This window comes from Triturus cristatus, chromosome 5_2, assembly GCF_964204655.1.
Source record: "Triturus cristatus chromosome 5_2, aTriCri1.1, whole genome shotgun sequence".
NCBI classification, from domain to species: domain Eukaryota; kingdom Metazoa; phylum Chordata; class Amphibia; order Caudata; family Salamandridae; genus Triturus; species Triturus cristatus.
The window spans coordinates 26164383-26188482 of NC_140588.1; positions in this window are offsets into that span (position 1 = coordinate 26164383).

Consider the following 24100-nt stretch of genomic DNA (forward strand, 5'->3'; position numbering starts at 1 on the left):
TCATGGAATTTATTAATCAGCACGACCTACTTCTCTTTCAAGAGACATGGCAGACAAATCTTTCACCAATAGTAGGACATAAAGAATAGCATAATCCGGCCAAGAAAGACTCGAAATGTGGAAGAGCTAAAGGAGGCCTTTTAATCTAAGTCTCAACACACACCTCACGGCAAGCCTCCGAAGTAGATCTAGACTAATCTTGGATGCTATGCATCAAATTAACGGCCTCTAACTTCTTTAGCCTACTAATACTGAATGTCTACATCCATCCTTCACCCAAACAAAAGAGATTAAACATCGATACCCTAATAGCAACATTGGACACTCTTAAACTCACTCACCCACACGCTAACATCATTCTGTCAGGAGATTTCAACATGAACCTACTAAATGGCAGGAAATAAAGATCACTAGGCCATACTCGACCCAGCAAACAACGTGATACACACGGTAGCAGATGTGCATCCCTGCTGGAAGAACTATCAATGGGCGTGCTAAATGGACGAGTCACACCAGAGAGCCTCCCAGCATACACCAGGGTCACGCAAAAAACAGGCTCAATTATTGACTATACACTGACAGATCAGGACATTCTCCAATACATCTCTAACTTCAAAATTGAAGAAAGGACAGAAAGCGACCACCATCCTCAAACCTTCACTCTGCTCTTAAGCACGGCTAACTCAACAACAAATAAAGCGATGTCCCTACAAACGCAATGCTATAACCTGAGGAAACTAATTAAAAAAAGGAAAACATAGGTGACATCATGGCCACATTTATTGATCTTTTGGAGAGTTTCAAAGTCGAACCATCATGTATAAAGGCCTGGGCATCTTTCGCTCCAGATCTAAACAATTAATTCTCAAAACGAGGAGATGGCCGCAAAGCCGGAAGATCAGCGGGGGCATCGTGATTCACTAACAGCCTAAGGAAACAAAAAATTCAACTGAATAAATATCTAAGGCAACTATGAACCCGTGGCTCAGAATCCTCTCAGGATATTCTCTCCCTAATATCAATGTCAAGAAAAGACCTAAAAAGGGATATCAAGGTGGCTAAGAAAGATTTCAGAGAACTTCTCTGGGTAAAACTCCTCCATGCCAGCAAACCAAGAGACTCCTATCCTTTCTGGGATGTAATCAACCAGCTATCAAACGGCAAGAACCGACATTTCAACTTGGACATAATGAAGGACACCTGGCAAGTACATATTGAACAAACATACAACGCTATTCCACCCTCAGGCGCCATAAACCACGGAACCCCTACCGCAGGATTAGTCCACGATATATTGAAGTCAGAACCATCAGAATTCGCCCCACAGATTTCACAAGAACAGGTCCTCAAAATTATAAAAAACGTAAGGCCTGAGGGGGCTCCAGGACCCAACGGTCTGCCAAATGCACTATTCCGGCATGATCCTTCACACTCAGACCCTGCCAACTACAGAATGATTGCACTAATTGACGTTGAAGCTAAGATTTATGCCTCAAACCTGCTGGTTGATCTAGAAGACTGGGTGAACCGTACAAATTTGATGACAAACACGCAAACTGGTTTTCGGGCTGGAATGGGCACCCTTACTAACATCTCCGCGGTCACACTTCTAGTCAATCAAGCTTACGCAAAATACCGCACCCTCAACGTGTGTTTTATCGATCCTAAAGCAGCATTTGACAAAGTACCGAGGGCAAAGCTATGGGCCAAAATGCAAAGCTGGGGCGCACCAACTAAACTTCTGGAGGCGATAATCAATCTTTACTCAGACACGTGGGTCCAAATAAGAAAAGGAGACGGGCGCAGCATAACAAGTAAGATCTGAACAAAAAACAGACTCAAACAGGGCTGAGTGTTGGCCCCTTGTCTATTCAACATCTACACTGCCGACCTCGAGAAACACCTTCAATAAGTTCGAACTGACCCCCCAAAATTGGGCAAAACACCAATCACCAGGCTTCAATACGCGGACGATATCGTTCTTCTATCACAAACACCGATAGGCCAGAAGCGAACAATGACCCAACTAGGAGCCTATACCATCACAGCTCAACTAACAATTAACCTCAAGGAAACCAAGGTGCTGTGCTTCTCTAAACACCACAAAAAAGGGTCAAAAGGTAAATTCATCTGGAACCTAGATGACAAACCAATATCCCAGGTGGGGTCTTACAAATACCTAGGGTTTCAACTCGATCACAACCTCAACTTTAAACAACAGCTGGACCAAGGGAAATTGAAAGCAAAACAACTCCTCCACGCCTTTAAAATTCTGGAGAGGAAATTAGAAGGCTGTTCAACCAGGCACCTGCTGAAGGTAATCGTAGCAAAATTCATACCAACAATATCGTATGGGTTTGGAAATCATGTACACAAAAGACGCTGCCGCCTTAAACCAAGCCCAGTCGAGTTTCTTTAAGAGTTTGTTTTCAAATCCCCCAGCACATCTCTCAGGCACAAATTCGACTGGAATACAGGCTTAAAAAACAGAAACCGGCCAGACAAGGGGGGGTCGTCAAATATAACTGGCAGATGAGGCAAGCAGAAGATAACACGTTAGCCCACTCTTGCTGGGAAGAAACCGAAAAGCAAGCAAGGCGAAATAATTCCATCGCCACAGTTCTAAAAGAATCACTCACGGAGCTACACCTCGAAGAGGCATGGTACACAATTAACTCCTATACAGGGTTTAGAAATGCAGTGAATAGTGCAACTAAACGAATCTTGCTGTTAATGGACAAAACTGCATTTTCCAAGAAAAATCATGTTTGGGCAGTGATTCAATCCTATCAGACGCTGAAACCACAACCGTACTTATCAGAACACTTTTCACATCATAAAAAGCACTATCTTACGATGTTATGGTTGGGGTCATTCCCCACAAAGGATCAAACCCCAAAATGGAAGCATATATAGCTGACAAAAGAATGCCGTTTGTGCGGACAAGGAGAAGAGACTCTATTACACCTCCTATGCATATGCCCCTCGCTTTTAGAAATTCGAAAAAAGCCCTTTGCGAGCTCTTTAGGAAAAACCAACTACGGACATGCAGAGCCGCAGTCATACAATGCCTTGGAGGCCTGTCAATCGAACTATCCGGCAAAGCCATCAAGTTTTGGAAAATGGCAGCCAAAGAATTAGATAACAAAAATGAATGAACTTGAGTGGCTTTGACAAGACTGTCTGGACTCTACTCATTTGCACTGGTACTATTTTCCGATTTTTGCTTACTGAACCGCCTCGCACCTTTTAAAATTGCACTGATTATAAAAGTAATACTTTATGTTTTAACCATTGATGACGATTGAGTACATGAACGCACTACGTTTTAAGCTTTTGTACCTTTTTAATCCCTATTTTTAACCATTTTGCATTAAGTGCTTTCTCCACTCTTTTATGATTTTTAACTAAATCAAATAAAAGTATTATTGACTAGTGACTGACTAGTGACAGGAGGAATACCAGGGATGTGAATCAGCAAAACACATACTAGCACATGCATCAAACAAAATACCCCTCGCAAAAATTGCGATTCGGTAAAATAGCCGGCAACCGACCGCAAAACAACACTTTCCAATGCATCAACCCCAATAGAAACCCAGAATATCGCAAAAAATGCTCCCGCAAAATTAGCGATTAGCAAAATTACGATGATATAATAGCGAAAACTAAAACTGCTCCTGCTAATAGTGATTTATCTAATAAAGAATCGCAAATCAATGCATCAAAACTCGCTAATAGCGATTTTCTCCAGAATCGCAATTTAGCAAGAGCAGAATAAGGGTAATCTCAACCAGGAGGTAAAGTTGAGAAAAGGTTTTTTTTTTAAATTTAAAAACTTAGCATCACAGGTGCAACCAATCTGAAACGCTTTCAAAATGCATCAGGAGACCCCGTAAGCCATTCACAATGACAGCCCTCTACGTGCGTGCAAGGAGGATGAGGATAAATGCAGCAGCCCAGCGCAGGAGGTGGATACAGGAGAGAGTATTTCAAGTGCGCATAACATTGCTGGGCCAAAATGAGGAAGAAATATATGATAAGTATCGTCTGAATCGTGCAATGATAATGCACCTCATAGCAGATTTGGAACCCCTACTGCAGCACCAGACCCGTAGGACCAATGCCATTCCTGCACACGTCCAAGTCCTATGTAGCCTGCACCTACTGGCGTCGGGCAGTTTCCAGGGGGTCGTAGCGGTAGCTGGAGGTGTATCCCAAAGCGCACTCTCACTCTTCTTCCGGAAATTCCTTGATGCCATGCTGACAATGATCCACATCACCTTCCCCACAACCCCACAGGAGTTGAATCAGACCAAACTGGAGCATACCAGGCGGCTCAATTCCCACATGTCATTGGATGCATTGACTGCACGCATGTCCCCATCTGTCCTCCCTCAGCCAACGAGTACATCTTCCGAAACAGGAAGTCTTACCACTCCATCAATGTCCATGTTGTGTGCAATGCTAAGCATATAATTACGGACATCATAGCACAATTTCCCGGAAGCACACATGATTCGTATATATTCTGCCACAGTGGCATCCACAGGCTTCTTCTCAGCTGTGAATTTGGAGAGGAACACCTACGTGGTACATACATATACCCATTTGTGACAGCATAATACCAAAAGTGATTGCATTACTGTGGCTAACCCTTTGCCTCCCACCCTGTAGGTGACTGCGCGAAAATATCCTGACCCCTTACCTCAACCCGGCAACACCACAGGAACAGTCGCCTATGAGGCGGTACCCGCGCGGCGTAATACTATAAATTGAATGGAGATACGGGCGCGAAGCGGGCGCGCCGTGGCCGCGCCGGAGGTGCGCCAGAGGTAAGCCCGTTTGCGCCCGTTCGCTCCTGGTTCTATTGAACCGATGAGGGCACACTTAGTATATTCCCGAGAAGAACTGTGTGCTCTGAACCTCCACTCGGCCTCAAACAAAGGATCTACCTCGCGGCCAGCATTCCCGCCCTCCATTTCCTGTGGCCTTCTTAATGTCCGCTCCCTTGTAAAGCACTACGACAAAATCTCTCTGTTAGTTGAGTCAGCTAAATTGGATATCTTGTTCCTAACAGAGACTTGGACTACACCAGATAGTGGAGCGGAGTTGGCCTGGGCATGTCCCCCAGGATATTTTATTAGACATATTCCTCGAACTACGGGAAGGGGTGGCGGAGTGGGGTTTATTTGTAAAGAGACACTTTCCCTCTCACAGTTTACAGTTAAACAGGTGGTAGGCTTTGAACTTTTGGGCTTCTCTCTAATGGCTCAAGGTGGTATAGTTTTGGCAGGTCTTTTGTGTTACAGACCGCCCTCTAGAATGGCCTCTTCTTTCCAGCAATTCATTGACCTTATTTACGATCTGTCTAACTCACACTCCAACTTTATAGTGCTGGGTGATTTTAATTTACGACCGCTACGCCCACAAGAATTAGCCTACAGAGAAATCTGCCAAGCATGTAACAACATACAGTTGGAACAACTTGTGCAATGTTCCACACATGTGAAGGGGAACATCTTGGACTTGGTCTTTGCGGATAAAAAGTTGGTTGTTATTAATGAGGTCTTGGATCAATGCTGGACAGACCATGCTCTGGTTCTCATGTCTATTTTTATGTCAGGAGAGCAGCGTAATGACAGCTCGGCCGGGCATAAGTTTAGTAGACAGTGGTCCCGTCTGTTAAGGGGGTCAAGTTTACCTTCTTTGTTGCCTACAACCTTTGCGGTGCAGGAAACCGTGGATAAAAGCTACGCTGCCCTTAGTAAACAAATTTTAACATCACTGGATGAACTGATCCCTCTAAAAAGGGTGAAGAACAAGCCTCGGAGAGCCAACGCTTGGTTCACTGGTGATCTTAGCCAACAGAAACTCCGCTGTAAACAGGCGGAGCGTGCTTGGAGGAGAGGGTACGCGGATTCGAATCGCGCAGACAGGCTCTGCGGGAATATAAGGGCCACTTAAAGATGGCTAAGGCGAAGTTTCTGGAAGATTCTCTGGCCAAAGCCACCAATAAATCACAGACCCTTTTTAAGTTGGTCAACAATTTGGCAAACCCGGCCTGCGCAGTACCAGTTACCATAGCATCTCAGGAGCTGTGCAATTCCTTGGCCTCTGCATTTGAGGAAAAAATCAGGCTTATTTTGAGTGGCCTCTCGATCTCGAGCCACTTGGTCCCGATAGAGTCTTCTCCACGGAAACCTCCTCACCCCCTGGGTGATGAGGAGGTTAAGGGGGAACAACAGCAATTATCCTGCTTTCCTATCCCTTCCTTGGAGGAATTCTATACAGTGGCTAATGGTGTGTCGTCGGGTTCCCCACTTGATCCTTTGCCACATAGGATATGGAAGGCCTTCCAGACAGAACTGCTGCCACCGCTGTATACCATCTGCTGCCAATCATTGGCCTCAGCTTCGGTTCCTGACAGTTGGAAGCTTGCAATCGTGACACCTTTGCTAAAAAAGCCCTCACTGGACCCGCTATGTCCAGCCAGCTATAGGCCTATCTCGTTGCTTCCATTTCCCATAAAAATTCTAGAGAAGTTGGTTACAAAAACTTTATCAAACTTTCTGGAATCTAACGCCTGTCTGGACGCAGTCCAGTTTGGATTCAGGCCAGCACATGGGACTGAGACCGCCCTGATCACCGTGCTGGACGATCTGCGAACGCGTGTCGACACAGGTAAGGCAGCATTTCTAGTGCTGCTGGACATGTCGGCCGCGTTCGACACGGTGGACCATGCTGTCCTGCTGGATCGTCTCCAGAAAGCGGGCGTGGGTGGTCTAGCGCTGGGCTGGCTTAAATCTTACCTGGACAATAGGCAACAAGCAGTTGCATTACCACCGTTTCGTTCAGACATACGCCAGGTGAAGCAGGGTGTGCCACAGGGGTCCGCGATTAGCCCGATCCTTTTCAACCTCTACCTCCGACCCCTAATCAGTTTGATAAAATCCTTCGGCATCTCAGTCATCAATTATGCCGATGATACGCAACTGATTTTTTCCTTTGAGGGTAAGGAGGCGGTCTCGAGGGATATTTTCCATCAGTGTATGTCGGAAACAGCAGAGTGGCTTCGCCTCAATTCACTCCAATTCAATGGGGCAAAGACCGAGGTGCTTCACTGCTCATTGGATCAGCCCTCTCGCCCGTTGCCAGAAGATTTCTGGCCGGCATCCATTTTGGGTACTGTGACAGCTGCTGAGTCGGCCCGTAACTTGGGGATCATGTTTGAGCCTAGTCTGCAGCTGGATGCCTCGGTAAATAAGACTATAGCAACGTGCATGGGCCTGCTTCGAGCCCTACGTAAAATCTTGCCGTTGCTTCCCCCAGAAGCTCGAGCAGAGGTGGTGCGCAGCACTATACTCAGTAGACTAGACTACTGCAACGCACTACTTCTGGGGGCACCTAAGTCTTTAGTATCTAGGCTGCAGAGGGTTCAAAACATGGCGGCCAAGTTGGTATTAGCTCGACCTCGCTCCGCGTCATCCTCAGAAGCATTATCTGACCTTCATTGGTTGCCTGTCCAGCAGCGTATCCTCTTTAAAGCTGCCTGCATTGTGTTTAGAGCGCTGCATGGTCTGGGACCGCTGCCACTCCAACATCTCTTTTCTTGGTACCAGGCTGCTAGACCTTTAAGATCCTCCTCGGCTTTTCTGATTACAGTCCCTAAATTTCTTAGAGTGAGGATGGGCGGACGTGCTTTTGGTTTTGCAGCAGCTAAGCTGTGGAATACCCTCCCTCTGTTGCTAAGGAGTAAGCAAGAACTAATCTCCTTTAAAAAAGAGTTGAAGACCTATCTCTTTCCAAGAGCAATGTAGTGTATTAGATCTGATGACTTACATAAGGTCAAGCGCCAGGATACCCTTGGGGTGGCAGTTGCGCTTAATAAGAACTCAATACATACATACAACAGCGCTACAACGCGGCATACATTAGCACAAGGAATGTGGTCGAAAGGACATTCAGAATACTAAACAGTCGCTTCAGGAGCCTTCACAAGACTGGTGGTGCTCTACAGTACAACCCCGAAACCTGCTGCAGGATTGTGGCAGTATGTGCCATACTGCACAACATTGCCACAAGAAGAGGCATACCAATCGAGATGGACGAGAATGACAATGATGGTGAGGACCAACCACACGCACAACACCGACAGGCACATGTGGCAAACACAGCCGAAGGTCAGAGGAGACATGCACACATCATACAACATCATTTCTGAGGTAGGTGAGAATGAGCCTTCACAAAATATCGTGGATTGAGAATGTTTTATTTACATGAGCACATGTCAAACAAAAGATTAATGTTCTGAAAATTGTGACGGTGATTGCATAGGATGATTAAGTCCAAAAAAAGGTATTCAACAGCACTGGAGGGCAATCACAATGTTGAAAGGGCTAATGGTTACGCCACCATGGTCAAATAGGTGGATATACAGGGCTAGCACCTCTTGCCATGTACCCCCAGCCTCCTGTCGCATGACTCTGCAACATCAGCCTGATGTGTGCTTGTGGATGTTGAGCTGCGCGAACTGTGCCTCCTGTTAGTGCTCACTGGCACAGACACACTACTCAGGCTTGATGCCTCCTCACTACCCTCCTCCCATTCCAAGTTGCTGGCAATCACAGTCCCAGACTGGAGGTGTTCCATGGCAGTGGTCACTTGGGCTAAGGCCCTTGCAACGTCCCCACAGAAATGGCCCATATCAATCTGTAAAGACACGGAGCGCCGTGCCAATACTGCAGTGGTGTTGCTCAGCTTGGTTATGGCCCTGGTATTAGATGAGGTACGTAGCAAACTCTGCCGATGCCATCGACGCCAAGAGCGTTGTCCTGCAAGAATGGCACGGGTGAGCTCCTGTAGGCTATGGTTTGTCGGTTTCCCTCCGCAACAACTGTAGTGAGGTCACGCACACAGTCCGACATAGTGCTAATGATCTTGGCCAGCTTGGAGATCTTCATGTTGATGGTGCTCATGTGTCTCCCCTGCAGGCTCTGCACACGTAGCATCTGCAACTCAACACCGCCATATAGATTTGGAGCCAGTTCTACATCATCTGCAATGCAGGTCCTGGGCCTGCGCTGTTGTCCTAGTCGGAGCTGTGCTGGTGTTGGAGCTGGTGAAGGGACACGTGGCTGGCTGCGGACTGTTGTGGGTGCTGGAGTCGGCTCTGATTCCATTTCTGGCAGCACGGGTACATGTGCCCTACGTTTTGGTGGTGGTGGTGGTGTACATTCAGGCTCCACAGGGGTCTCTACATTCGTCTCTGCTGGTGTCTCAGAGATGATGAGCCGGTCACTGTCCTCGGAGTCCACCTGAGCTGCATCTGTGTGTGAAACAGTGCAGTGTTAGTATTGTTTATTCCAAAATATGTTTCTCACATGGCCTACCACGTACATAATAAATCACTGACCTAAACTAACTGTCTGACGTGAAGTGTTATGTTTAATTGAGCATTGATGACTATCCATGGCCACTTGGCTCACATGACTACAACTCCCATAATGCTTCATGTGTATGAGGGAATAATATGTGGAATGGACTTCTCCCTGCACACTGTGATTTGCCTGGGGTATGTGCATGGATGTACAGTACGCATAGTATTAGCGCTTGCATGCATCTCACCTTGTTGTGTACTCGCTGCGCCGGAGGTGTCCAATTGGGTGACTCCCACGACTGCCTCGCGCTCGATCGTCCCCTCAACAAGGTCCTCCAGGGCTGTGTTGGCGGGTGCTGTCGATGGTCCCCCTCCTGTGCCAGCTGCTTCCTTCACCCTTTCGCCAATGCGCTCCTTGGCACGCTTTCTGAGGTCGTACCACCTCTTCTTCAGGTCTATGCTGCGGTGGGTGACTCCAACAGCATTCACTCTCTCCTTGATGCGTAGCCATATTTTGCGCTTCTCCGCCTCTGGCACCTTCAGGGACAACTTCCCAAACAGTTTGTCGTGGCTGCTGCTCACCCCCTCTATCAGGTGTTCAAGTTCCCTGTCCGAGAACTTCATCTTTCTCTTCCTTTGTGTGACACTGATCCCTGCAGCATTTTTGTCCATCCTGGCTATGTGAACAGTAACTGGATTGTGAAGGTGATGTGTCTCTGCTCAGCTTCAGTGCTCTGCCTCCTCCTCCTCTTCTGAGCTCCTCAGGGCACTGAATGAAGCATGGACTGAATGACTTCCTGGTTGTGATGTCATCAGCCTGGTTCTAGCGCGGCCGGCTTTATGTGAATTCGCTAATACCGAAATCGCAAAATGCGAACTCGCAAATACAGAAATCGCAAATTGCTAGTTTGTGGGTTAGTGACTCGCATTCATGTTTTCGGTATTTTTTTGAGATTTTTAAGGGATCGCTAAAATTTACCGATCTGGTACATGCATCTCATTTTGCATTTTTTTATTGCGATTCCTTATTTTTCGCTAATAAGGAATCGCTTTTGCGATTTTTGATGCATGTGCACCTAAGTATGATATTACGGTGGAACTTCAGGAAGAAAGCTGTAACGACACACCACAAAACATAGTTAATGAAAATACTTCAAGTAGAGAAAGAAGAATGAATATTCCAGGAACATTCTCAGAATTAGTAATATATTAGACTTTGTTAGTAGTAGTTGAATGTTTATTTTGGATCACAAATCCATAAAACATGCAATAAAATAGTCCAAATATCTCAAGTACAGCAGTAAAAAGATGCACATCTTCATATAACATCATCCTGGAAATAGTTATAATAGAACAAGTAGATTCCACAACCCTACTATGCATAGTAAAAAATAATAACAACTTTCCATATTACAATTTCCAAAAATAAGATACACTTCACACAATGTAAGACTGGCGATATTTTAAAATAATAGCATCCATTATATAAAAAGCTAAGAAGATCAGAGGGGGAAAGTATTTTAGTTGGCCAAGTAGCTGCGCACTTCCTGCATATTTCTGTTGGGATACCAGGAACATCTAAAGAAACTACAGCTGTAATCGCGAGGAAGAGTCTTCCAACTGCTTGTGAATTATACAAGCAGTATGCAAAACTTTAGCTAAACTAACAACTACCACTTCCTGTGTGTCAGTCTTCAATTTCCTGAGGGCTGTCCAAAAAGACTTTGCACCTCAAATTTGGCACATTGGGATTATCTACTTCTTCCTTGGGAACCTACATGCCGGGTAAAATAAAATAAAATGGGATGTGATTTAAGGAGCACTATTACATACTGGGCAAATTATGCTAGGCCTTCTAGTTTTTGTATTTGTATGTGCAGGCCTTCTAGTTTTTCCCGATTCTGCTGTGAACTTACCTCCGGTATTAAGTCTTTCTGCAAACTTATTGACAAGATCCCGTGTTTCTCCACAGGAGAGGTATTAGGAAATACCGCTTCCAGCTGGTCAAATTTCTCAGCAAGCCAGTAAGGTAAATCATCCTTACTCTGTGATCACTTGCCCATAACCAAATTAACCATGATGGGACTAATAGAGATCCCGGCTGGGCCAGCTGGTTGTGCCGCAACCCCAGGTGCTCCCATCTGGAAATTGCGGGAAACATATTGTACTAGAGCCCTATGCACCTCAATCAAGGAGGTGTGCAAGACATGCAATTCGGCTACAGTGGCTGCTAGATAACATGGATGTGGTGTGTATCCGGCCAAAACTGGCCAAGTGGCCCCTGGAATCAACAAAGGGCCTAACCGGACCGGAGTCATGATGTGGGGGAGGGCGCCATTAAACCAAATACGGTGTTGCCATGCTCAGATCGGAAACTCGAGAGTTGTATATGGCTGATACGCTACAAGTACTGCAGTGGGAGCGTAGATATGGAATAAATTATCATCACTGATCACTGCCGGAAACGTTACCCAAGAGTAAAATACCTCAAAGTGGAAAGCCGGATCGGCTCCAACCACAAAGATTAGTGCGATACCAGTGTCTGGCACTCCATATGCCGCCAAATGTTTTTTTTTTTTTTTTTTTTTTTTTTGTTTGTTGAAAAACCTTTATTGATATTTCAATCGTTAACAAGTATGGGCCTACAACCCCCCGGGGCCGGCCGCTAAGCAATCAGAGCAATAAGAGCAAATGTAAACACAGGCGGCACCTCGGAGAGCAGGATCTTCATTCCAATATAGTCCGGCCAGTGAGCCGCGCAGGTAGGACACCAGGAGAAAAAGGGTTTTTCATTTTATAATGAAACAAGACAGTAGGATCAGGTGCCAAACAATTTCCCAACAGCGATAAGGGGCAAGAATAATAGACGTAAGCAATAAGCAGCAATCTATTGGATCAATGGCGCAGACACGGGAAAGTCCGGATGGGGAAGAATATCAAAAACAGTTGCGCCTGCAGGCCCCGGTACCTAACGCCCAGAGAACACCCCGGAAACTGTGGCACACATGAAGAGGCGACGATTCATAACAAAGGAGGTGTACCGCGCTGATCCCAGAAAAGAAGAAACAAGAAGAAGCGGAGAAGAAAAAGGAGGCCATGGAAAAAGAGATAAAGACTAAAGAGTCCCCTCCCCCAACCCCCCACCCTGCACCTCTGCAAATGAGTATGGCCCCCCCCCCCAGCAGTGTGCCTGTCGCCCTGGAACTAGACCCGAAATATAGAAGAAACAGGGAAAAAGGAGTAAGAAAGAACCCCACCAGACGGGGGGGTGGAGAAAGTATAATAAACTGGAGGAGGGCCTTCAAAACATACCCCCGGCTTCTCCCTCCCGCACGGTGAAGTCTCCCCACAGCAAACAATAAGCAGCACCAAATCGACCATATCAAAAAAAGGGAAATGGGGAGCATTATGCACCAACTATGCTAAGAACCATGAGAGTACGCAACCATGAGTCCGCCCGTCTACTAGATGACCACCCCCGAAGGATCAGCCTCATCCTTGACCACTCTTTGCAATTCTGCCCATGCCTACCCCTCGACCCAGCACCATGTCCGATGTTCCAAGGTAAAGGAGTGTCCAAAAACAACCGGGAAGCGACGCACACAGGTGGGGTGGAAGTCTCTGAGTACCAACACAGTCCGCATCATGGAGGGACGTCTTTCCCAGTGCTGCCACAGGATCTGCACTGCACACAAGGTCCAGGAAGGCTGAATCAGCCAAAGTAGACAAACTTTGCTGGAATTGTCCCTGGGTCGCCGGAGGCCGTGCACGGGACAAGGCCACCACCTTCCACTCAGGTCCAGTACCTCCGGAACAGATCAAACCCTCAGTTAGCCGATCACACGGTAGCATACTGTCCGGAGTGTCCGGCTGTGCACTAATCGCAGGGGTGGCCGCAACATTATCCCCCTGTGTGCAGTGTGGGAAGCCCCTGTGTACCTGTGGACCAGCATGCCGCCACTGTCCCAACGCTGATGCCACACCATCGAGCTTACTCCCCAAGACCCCGGCGCCACGAGCCAAGGAGAAATGAAGGGCACCAAGGGCCTCTAGGAGGTCGCCGTACCCCAGCACAGCTCTCTGCGATCGCTCCGCCACACTCCCAAAAGTCACACACTCCCAATCCTGCTGCGACCCAGTGGACAGGATGGTAGGCTGCATAGCAACAAGATGGCCGCCAGGAAGGCCCGACTCGTATTGGGGCCGGGACCCAGGGACAAGCGCCTCGAGGTCCACGTCGCTGAAGACAGGGGTCCGGGGGCAGGCACAAATTCCGCCGTTGCGTGGTCACGGGCAACAGTCGTCCCTGCCACGGACCAGCTCCCGCGAAAAGCCGGGAGCAGCCCGCAAGGATCAGGGCAAGCTAGGGGCGGCGTCCGGGCAGCTCACCGTCAAAGGCAGGGGCAAGCACCGAAGAATCTGAGAATTGCACCCCCGGGCATGTCCTCGGTCCGCTACGCTTAGCAGTGGGAGCGACTACGGCAAAATGCAGGCCGAGGGCAGCACTGCTCCGGTGGACCGGCTCCACCCAGTCACCACAGGCCGCTGTTGTTAAACTGCCACCCGGCCAAGGCGTCCACTCGAGGTCCCGGCTCCGGGGCTGCACGGGCCGCAAAGTTCAACTGCAGATTTCTCCGGCGGTACGGCAGCCAGAAACCTCGGAGTCACACAATCGGTTGCCACTCTCATTCACAAACACGATCTCATGGCGCAGACTGAGGATCTCGTGCAGGATATCCGTGCGGGATGCGGAGGTTCACGGAGCCGGGAATCTACGCTGCCGTCCCGGTCGCCATCTTGGCTCCTCCCCTATGCCGCCAAATGTTGACGGACTGGGGTGCGGCTATGCGCCGCAATATCGACATCAGTGATAAGAACCAAGAAAAGGAAAACAACTTAAAAGCGTGGCAGCGCAATCGGTTCGTAATTCATATGAATGAAAAAACCTTTTTATAATATCAAGCTTGAAAAGACCTATAAAGTATCAATACAGGTAGGTTATGCCGTCACCACTGTTTACCGGAAAACAGTAGTGAGGGTACCAGACCAAACGTTAAGGGCGCCATGTTGCAGGGATTCTGCTCATGCACAGAACTATGCGCAGGAAACCAGCACCTCGGTGCATTAGTGTGTACCAAAAAAGTCACCTCAGTACCCAGAACCCCAATCCGACTAGCATTAGTGTCTCATTCGTTCTCCGTACTACAGCGAAACTTCCAATGATTAGACAACTTAGAACATGCAACTTAGTAAACTCTCAGGAATAGTGGGAAACAAGAACACTCTTTCGTTCACACTCATACTTGTCCACAACGTGAGTAATCAGAGACACTGTATAGTTTAAAATGTTTATTTTTAACTAACGTGCTCTAAGGTGCCGTACTCTAGCCAATACGAGCAGCATAATGCATAAAAACAATATAATTAGCATTGCTACAATTCCATAAAGCACAAAAGAGGAAATCATATTGTAATGACAGTGGAAACAGGACTATAGCTCCATTTACCACCCTCCCCGTGCTCATGAGCTAGTTTAGAATAATTATAGAAGACCTCTGGGCTTTGACAGCGAGACCCCATACCGACGAGATCAGATGCAGTGAATTACATCTCAGGATCAGCAAAGCTCTTCTATTTTGGAAAAGTTTTCTCCAAGTGCCTTCTCATGCATGTAATGCCATATTAAAAGCCCCCGAGTTGCAGTTGGGCCGCTGTGCTTCATGTTATGTCTATGTGCGTGGGACTGACCGAAGTGAATCAACAGCATACATTGTTATGCGACCTAGAACAGGCTGTACAGACAGAGATCGCGGTGCCCCGCTGGATATGTGAAAGGGAGACAGTTCTCATGTGAAGCAGCGCCAGCAAAGTATTTCACGAGAACAGAGCCATGTAGTGTTGTGTGCAAAAGCGGCAGAATGGTAGCCAAGCATATACTACTTATGCTAACTTAGCAATGTCTGTAGTTAACCCCATTTCCTCACTACAGAGTGTTGACAAGGTCCCATATATAAACTTTAGGTATAGCTGTCTAGGGAGAGAGCCTTGGATAACATCCAGGGAAGGTGTAAGACGGGACGATATTGTGGTTAGATTTGACGAGCTCCCTGGTTTGCAGTTCTTAATTGTTTCGCCCCAAAGATGGTCCCTACACCAATCCTCAATCAACTGTCTTTATGTCTGGTGAGATTCACCTGGGCTGTCCCAGAGAGTCTTAAGGGCAAAGGCCTTGAACATTTCCTTTAGCTAAAGTAACTATTTAGTTTCATTTCGTTATACTGCTCTGAGACATGGCAAGGTTGTGTGTTATTTCTCGATGTCTATTAATGAGTATTTGCTGAGTCAATATCCTTGATACAGATCCTTGTTCTTCAAACACGTTTCCAACGGTTCCTGTCCTGCTGTATTGGCAGACTCAGAAAATACTTATTTAAGTAATGCCAAGACCACTGGTATCAAACATGAGCTTAATTCAGGCATAGCCAAGCTTCAATCTGCAGCTAATAGTGCAACAAGATCAACAGACACTTCAAGGGTCCATGCGCACACTGTTGCCCAAATAAGCTCATATTTCCAAGTTCCAGGCACAAGCAAAAAACCTTGCAGCACCACCAAAGATCCCTATTCCTGGTACAACAAAGATTGCAGGGCTAAAAGATCAACTCTGGCCAAAGCCATTAAAGAGAAAAACCAGTTCCATATAAAATCTGCCAGAAAATCCTACAAAGTAGCCCAGCGCGAGGCCAAGGCAAGTTGGGATAAATCACGCTGGGTACAACTGAAAGATGTCTGCTTAATTGAAGACACCAATCTGTTTTGGAAATGAGTAACCTGGGGCAGCAAGACAGGTGCCCGCTCACCCCCAAACTACATTACCAGCCAGGTTTGGTATGACCATTTCAAAGGCCTTTATTCAGCAGTGGAGGCAAACACGGAATGGGAACCAGGCTGCGCAAATGGGTTCGCAACAGAAGAAGAACGCTTTACCCTTCTGGAGGCAGAAGCTGCAATAAGCAGAATTGTCCCCTCAAAAGCTGCAGGTCCTGACGGTCTGCCAGGCGATTTGTTCTTGGGTGATCCCTGCAACTGGGCTCAATACATCTTACTACTAGAAAATGCCATAGCCGATGGTATGCCAGTCCCAGTGTCTTGGAAGAGCGCCAAAGTAGTCCCCATATCTAAAAAAGGTGCAAGGGATAACCCCGCCAACTACAGACCAATCAGTCTGATAGATACCATGCAGAAGGTCTTTGGCCGGATGCTTCTGCACAGGATACAGACATGGACAGAGGACGAGAATATCCTTTCCCAGTATTAGGCCGGATTCAGATCAAAGACTGGGACAATGGACCAAGTATTTCGACTTCTCCTTATCTATTGGAAGGTAGTCGTGCTGGGCAAGGGCAGTCTTTACCTCGCATTTATCGATCTGAAGACTGCCTTTGACCTAGTCCCTAGATCTAAATTGTGGGCAACGCTTGGTGGGATGGGCATCCCCCGGTTCATCCTTAAAATACTAATTCAACTTCACGAGGGGAATGTCGCCCAGGTCAGGTGGGGGTAGCAGGGTCAAACAACTGAGCGCATCCCTGTCAACAGAGGGGTTCGACAGGGATGTGTCCTGGCTCCAACCCTGTTCTCCCTATATGTGAACGGGGTAGTTGACTTCCTTCTGGAAGAGCCTGGTGACTCGCCCACTTTGGGAGGTAACAAGATACCAACCCTGTTATTCGCAGACGATACCCTGCTGATATCTAAGACACCAGCAGGGTTACAGCATCTTATTAATAGATTTCAACTTTTCTGCGATAACATGGGATTGGTCATAAACAGCTCCAAAACCAAATGTATTGCTTTTAATTGCCACAGGTCATACAAAAGCGGCCCCTTGCTAGCTGGTGTCCCCCTCGAAAAGGTGAACACCTTTGATTATCTGGGTGTAAAATGTTCTGAGAAGATGTCCTGGAAACCCCACATAGCAAAGATGCTGCTGGGACATAAAAGAATAACTGGAGTAATTGGGAAAGAACATCTCCTTTTGCATACTAGGCCCATAGCCCCAGCACTCCAAATCTACGACCTAAAAGCAGTCAGCTCTGCCCTTTATGCAGCAGAAGTCTGGGGGTTCGACAAACTTGACGAGCTCTGCAGGTCAGAATACAAATTTCTGAGAGACCTGGTCTTGGTACCCAAATACGTCCCCCTTGCTCCCCTATTGTTAGATATGGGTAGGCGGTCATTGGGTGACATAGCTAGGTTGCGCCCCCTATTCCTTTGGGCCCGTAATAAGCGGACCCCTGAACTCTCTTCCTATGCAGAAGCCATGATTGAGATTATTAGCCTAGACACCGGCGGGAAAATAGGCTGGATTGCTAATATTAAGAGAATGCTGTCAGCTATGGGTCTCCAGGGCTGCTGGACCGGCCAGGTACCCCCGAGGAGAGAGGAACTCAAACGCTTATACTGGGAATGGGTGGACCTACAAGAGAACCGTGATCCCAAAGTGGGCAAAATAACACTAGAATTCCATTCCCACAAGCAGACTAGATATTTTGAGCCCTTTCTCGACACAATTAAAGTACCAAGAGATTGAACACTCTACATCCACTTCAGGCTCGGAACTCTCCCTGTCCGTGAGGTGACAGCAAAATGGAGCCCAAGCAAGGAGAAAAACTGCCCATGTTGCAAGGCCCCAATTGAAAGCACTGCCCATTTAATGTTTGCTTGCTCGGCGTACAAATCATCGTGGGCAAAATGGCTGAAACTGCTTTGTCGACAACTGGGCACACGAGACTACTATACAGCAATACATATTCTTAGATCTGATCCTAGGCCGTTTTACGCATGCTGTGTAGCAAAGTTTCTAGGACAGGCATGGCTCACAAGGTGTAAGATACTCGCAAGAAAGACAGAGCCTCATTCGAAAGCAGACTAGCGGGGACCTCAAAGTCCGATTATATAAGCTGTTGGACCCTCTTTGCATTAGCACTTTCTTCGCTAAAGATTCTTGCAATTAGCTAAGGAAAACTGAATGTCTCTTTGAACTTTCTTAAAATTCCATTGTAACAAGGAAATATTACATAATTTTATCCTATTTTTAATGCTGATATGCACTAAATAATTTGAATCAAATCGTGTATAAATTAATTGTCTCCCTGTTTTAAAGTTTTAATTTTTTAACTCTTTGAATATGACATTCGTATCATTGCTTCACAAGCTTAATTGATCATTTTTGTTGTAGTAACATCCATGCAAAACTAACGACACTGTAAATCTGTATTCTGCTCTTCCAAAGAATAGCAATGTGTTTTGTTTTTTATTGTAACCGTAGCTTTTATGACATAACTGTCGAAATAAAGCTTATATTGAATTGAATACTTATTATTAGGCATGAAGAAATAACACACAACATTGCCATGTCTCAGAGCGGTATAACGAAATGAGATTAAAGTCCTGGAATCGCTGACCCATGTTTGTCATCAGGCTGCGCTTATCACCAAATTGAACCATATATAAGTAACAGTGACCAACAACCAGATGGCCGCCGACAGGACGACGAAGTTCTGTGTCTAGTGGAAAGAGCCCCTCCACAACATTGTACTAGTTGTGATCGTGAAAACAGTTTAACTGTTTATGATTCCCTTACTATCCTTCGGTATACATTTTATCTTTAATACAAGGTCCTGAAGAAGGTGGATGCAAATAACTTTTACCGACCGAAACGTACGTCAACCTAATGGACCCCCAGCTGGCAATGCAACCATGGATATTAAATTAAATGTCTCTTCCATTATTTGAACTGTGTATGCCTTTGAAGCTGGGTGGAGTATGTGTGTGAGGTATGTATGTGTGAGCTTGGTAAGTCAGACTATGATGTAATGTGAGTTAGTTGTGGTGTGAGGTTGATCATAGTACAGGGTTTTTTGTACAAATCATGTCTATAATGCACATCAATATGAAATGTTGAATCATGCATACAAATATTGTGTATAAAAGACAAAAAAGAAATGTTTGTGTATTTAGAAAATGTTTTTATTTTTTGAAAAAATAGAAAAAAATGAATTTAATAATAATTTTAAAAAAAACATGTATATGAACAAAACATTGTTGTATCTGATGTATTGATATAGCAAAGGGCAGCCCAGTGAGCTCTCCTAGCCTTTGTTGAAGAGATACAGGTCAAGTGGGAGTGCTCTTGGCGCATATTTATATTTTTTCTTGACCATAACCTATGGCAGGATAATAGTGGTCTCAACTGGATGGTGAATGTAATAAGATACAGACCCATGTCTTCCATTAAAGAATGAGTTGGAGTGCTCAGCAGGGGATTGATTAAGTGCATAAGGAACCTATTCCCACCCACAGATACTCTTATATACGTTAATCTTAACAATTGCCCTAGTCTCCTGCTGTAGTTTCAGTGCGCTCTCACGTATCTCAGCCTTCAGCTGAGGTTAGGAGATAGGGTCAACCCAAATAGACAAAATCAAATACTTGCTCTAGAGGTGTCTTGTGTGCCAGTATTCTTGTTTGAATTGATTTTTTTGGATTAAACACCATGTATTTGGTCTTACTGCTATTCAGCTCTAAGCCTTGGTCAGCACAAAACAGCATAAAACGATTTAAGATTGCTTGCAGGCTACTTGAGGTCTTTGAGATAAGGAGGGTGTTGTCCGTAGATAATAAGGTAGGTAAGTAAGTAAGTAAATCTTTATTCGGTTATAAAAACATTAATAACCATAAAAGTACATTAAACACATATTAAACACAATTTACACAATGTAAAAAAGGAAGTGGGGTATGGATAAAATTTACTTTAACCGAGATTTACTCTGTGTTTAAATATACATTTTAAAAATGTGCTAACAACTTTCGAAATCAGAACAGAATTCAGAAATTGCAAATATAGCATAGCGGGACGACATCTTCTAAAGCCAAGAGTTTTCAACAAGGGGATTAGCCATAACTTGCGATGTTCAGTATAATATTTGCAAAACAAAACGGCGTGCATCGTTGATTGTTCAGACATATCGTCACAGGGGCACACCGTTAAACTCTCATCCCAATTGTGTCCTTTAGGAAAGGCTACAAGCCTGTGGAAAATATTTAATCTGAATCGTGCCAGCAAAAAACGCTCAAATTGTGACTCAACGTATGTCAGATATGGTTCCATTTCCAAGGTGGTTGTTACTACCAAGGAATGTTGAACTGATGGTTTATTTATTTCCTTGCTCAACCGCAGTTCTTCCATGTGACTCAGAGCCCTTATTTTTAGATCTTTCTTTGGGATCTCAGCAATTAATTCGGGGTTAGAATAGTATTTAACCAACCCCAGGTCTGCAAGGAGTTTTTTCACGTATGACAACCACTCAATTTTCCCCACATGTTCCAAAGACATACAGTCCGCCACTATGTCTTTTGTGAATGAGTTTCTTGTTGACGTCCAGATGCGGCGCCACAACAAGAGAGGTTGGATTTTTGCCAAATCCTCAATGTGAGGCATTCCGAGCTCTGCATGGCACGAAGACGTAGATCCTCGCTTAGGTACCGCCAGGAGGAATCTCATAAATGTGTTTTCTGCTACCTGTAATGAATTGATGTTTTTATGTCCCCACAGCCCCGCCCCGTAAAGTGCGGTGGAATGACACTTTGCTTTATAAATACGGAGCAGCTCCACTGGTGGCCTCTTTCCTAGCTTCTGTGAAAATTTTATAAGAGGAATTATTGCTCGCAGAAGTTGATGTTTGCGAGCTTCGATGGCCGCTTTCCAGTTGAGCTTTTCAACTATCATAATCCCGAGATAAGGGTATTGGGTAGTCAGATCTAGTTTCTCTTTATCAAGAGAAATGGTCCTTCCCCCTTTCTTTCCCTTTCCTGCCGCCATAACATATGTTTTTTTAATATTTATTTTAAGATCCAAACGGCCCATAAAGCTTGAATATCTTTCCAGAGCTTTCTGGAGCTCTCGCGGCGTGCGTGCCAGGATCACTGCGTCGTCCGCATAAAGAAGCGCGGGCACTAAGCGATTTTTCACTCGAGGGAGGTCCTGACCCCCCTCAACATCTCTACCTCCAGACCATTAGTATAAAAGGAGAAGAGAAAGGGGGCCAGGACGCAACCCTACCTCACGCCCCGTTCCACTTTAAAGGGTTCAGTTAATTCGCCCTGCGTTCCGAAGCGGACCCTGGAAGAGGCATTAGAATATAATGCACGAAGGAGGTCTACAAGAGCTGGATCTATGCCCATGACGTTAAGGACTGACCAGAGCTTTGAGTGGGAAACGCAGTCAAAGGCCGCAGATAGGTCAACATAGACCATATATAGCCTTCCTTGCTTTGCTGATACGTATTTTCCCATTATTAAAGCTAGATTCAAAGCCTGCTCGGTTGTTCCAAAACCCTCTCGGAAGCCGAACTGGATGTCAGATAGAATCGTGCGGTCATCTGCCCATTCCTGGAGGCGCTGGAGAACCACTCTACCCAGTACTTTTCCAAGCGAATCTAGTAGCGAAATTGGTCGATAGCAGGTCACCTCCTCCCTGTTTCCCTTCTTGAATATAGGGACCATAATCGACTGGGTCCAAGTTTTAATTATCCCACACTTCATTGCTGCATCAAACACCCTCTTTAAAATTGGTGCCCATAGGTCTAATTTAAACTTGAAGAAATCGACCGGTACTCCGTCTGGGCCAGGGGCTTTTCCGCATTTACTCATTTTAAGAGCGTTTATAACCTCGATGATTCCAAAGTTTAAGGGAATCGGGAATGAATTGCTTAGTAGGCTCTGGTTATTCTCCTCTGATATATCTAGTCCTGGTAATTTGCCAAAAACTTTAGAGAAGTGATTTACCCATACTGGGCCCTCAATCGCCACTTCTACTGCTGGGTGATCACTTACATCTGTCAGGAAAGGTTTCTTCACCACCTTCCAGAACTGTTCACTATTTCTGTTCTGGGAACTCTCATATAATTGGTCCCAGAGTTCTCTTTTCAATTCCTGTTTTCGCATTTTACAGGCTACACGATAGGACCTTCTTAATCTGCGTATCTCCTCTTGGTCTCTTACAGATTTTGTCAATGCTATTTTTAGAGATTTATGAGCCATGGTACAGTCGTGGTTAAACCACCCTTTTTTCCCACCCTTATTCCCTTTCTTATTGCATATTAAACAGTCATTTACCTTCTCCGTGATTAAGCTGAAGTTGTGCAAGACTTCCTCTTCACCGATATCGGTGTCTAAGCACTTCACTATAGCGGGATATACCGCAAATACCACCTTGTTTGTCAGGTCTACTGGGTCTATCTTTCCCCATCCTAAGGCATAGCCATTTGTTTTTGTTAAGTGTATCTTGTTCTGAGCAAGTGCGGTCATCAGGAGATGTGGAGTTAATTGCCCCAGGTCCACAACCAGGTCAAAGGCCAGGGCAACATGATCGCTAAGAGTGTTAACTATTAGTCTGAATCTCTGGGCCTTGCTATCAAGGGTCACTGAGACCAGTATATAGTCGATCGTCGACTCCCACCCCCTGCCCAGATAAGTTGGCTGTAACTGCCCACTAGGGGTGGTAGTATTATTTAATATCATCAGACCTAATTCCGACAATGTTTCATTTAGGAAATCTCCTATCCCAGAATGACTGAAGTGGGTCGTATAATTTTCTATTTCTTCCCCCACGCCACAGATATTGCTGTTTTTCGCGTCGCAGGGGTGATGATTAAAGTCTCCCCCCCAAACAATGGATGGGACGTCTGACCCTTGCATTCTTTTTGTCAGGGTGGAAAGTTTGTTACGGAGAGCCCCAAATATTTTTACGCTCTCGCTTTCTGGTAAGTTGTCATATGTATTTACCAGGATAATTGTCCTCTTCTTCTGGAACAATAGTCTCAAAATCTGATAATTAGGCTGTAAACTAAGAGCTGTTACTTCTAGCCCTGGTATAGTGTTTTTTATATATACCATCAGGCCACCCTTAGCCCTACCATGAGAACCTGCAACTGCCGCGGAAAAATAAGTTTTGTACCCTGTCAGATGCAGTTCATTGGTGGTCCATGTCTCCTGTAGGCATATCACATGGTAATCATGGACAAAATCCATGGCACTACCATTCATTATTTTTGTGCGTAAGCCCGCTATATTCCAGGACATAATTTGTACTATATTATCGTCCTTTCTAAGGTCCAAGCATTTGTTTATACTAGCATCCTCTACTACAGGTAGATTCTCCAAGACTTTTTGCACATCTTCCCCCATATGCATAGGTCTACTACAAAGAGTATTACCCGGGATAATAGAGTCAGCTCCTCTAGTCAATATCGAGTTAGGTAATGGGGGGTGGTTACTACTTTCCATTTCTTGTCTTTCTAAAGTTTCGCTCGGGATGGCAGCCTCTTCAGAAATAGTAAGGTCTGCCGTAATGGGTTTATGTAGAGAGACCTGCTCTAAACTAAGTCAATCTACATTTTCCAAGCCGAATAGTGACGAGAAATGGTTAAAAGTGGGTACATTAAACCTCTGATGGAACTGGGGGCTGTTATTCTGATGTAATACGTTAATCCTCTGATGTAAATGGCGATTACTATTCTGTAATCCCCTAATAGGCTGAGGGTAGAGTGAATGATTGCAAGGATTTTGATGGATAAATTGATAATCTACTTCCCTCTGATCTAAAAGAGAGTCTTTTGCGGGGTATGGTTTCAGGTAGGAGGTCAGTTCTCGTGGGTA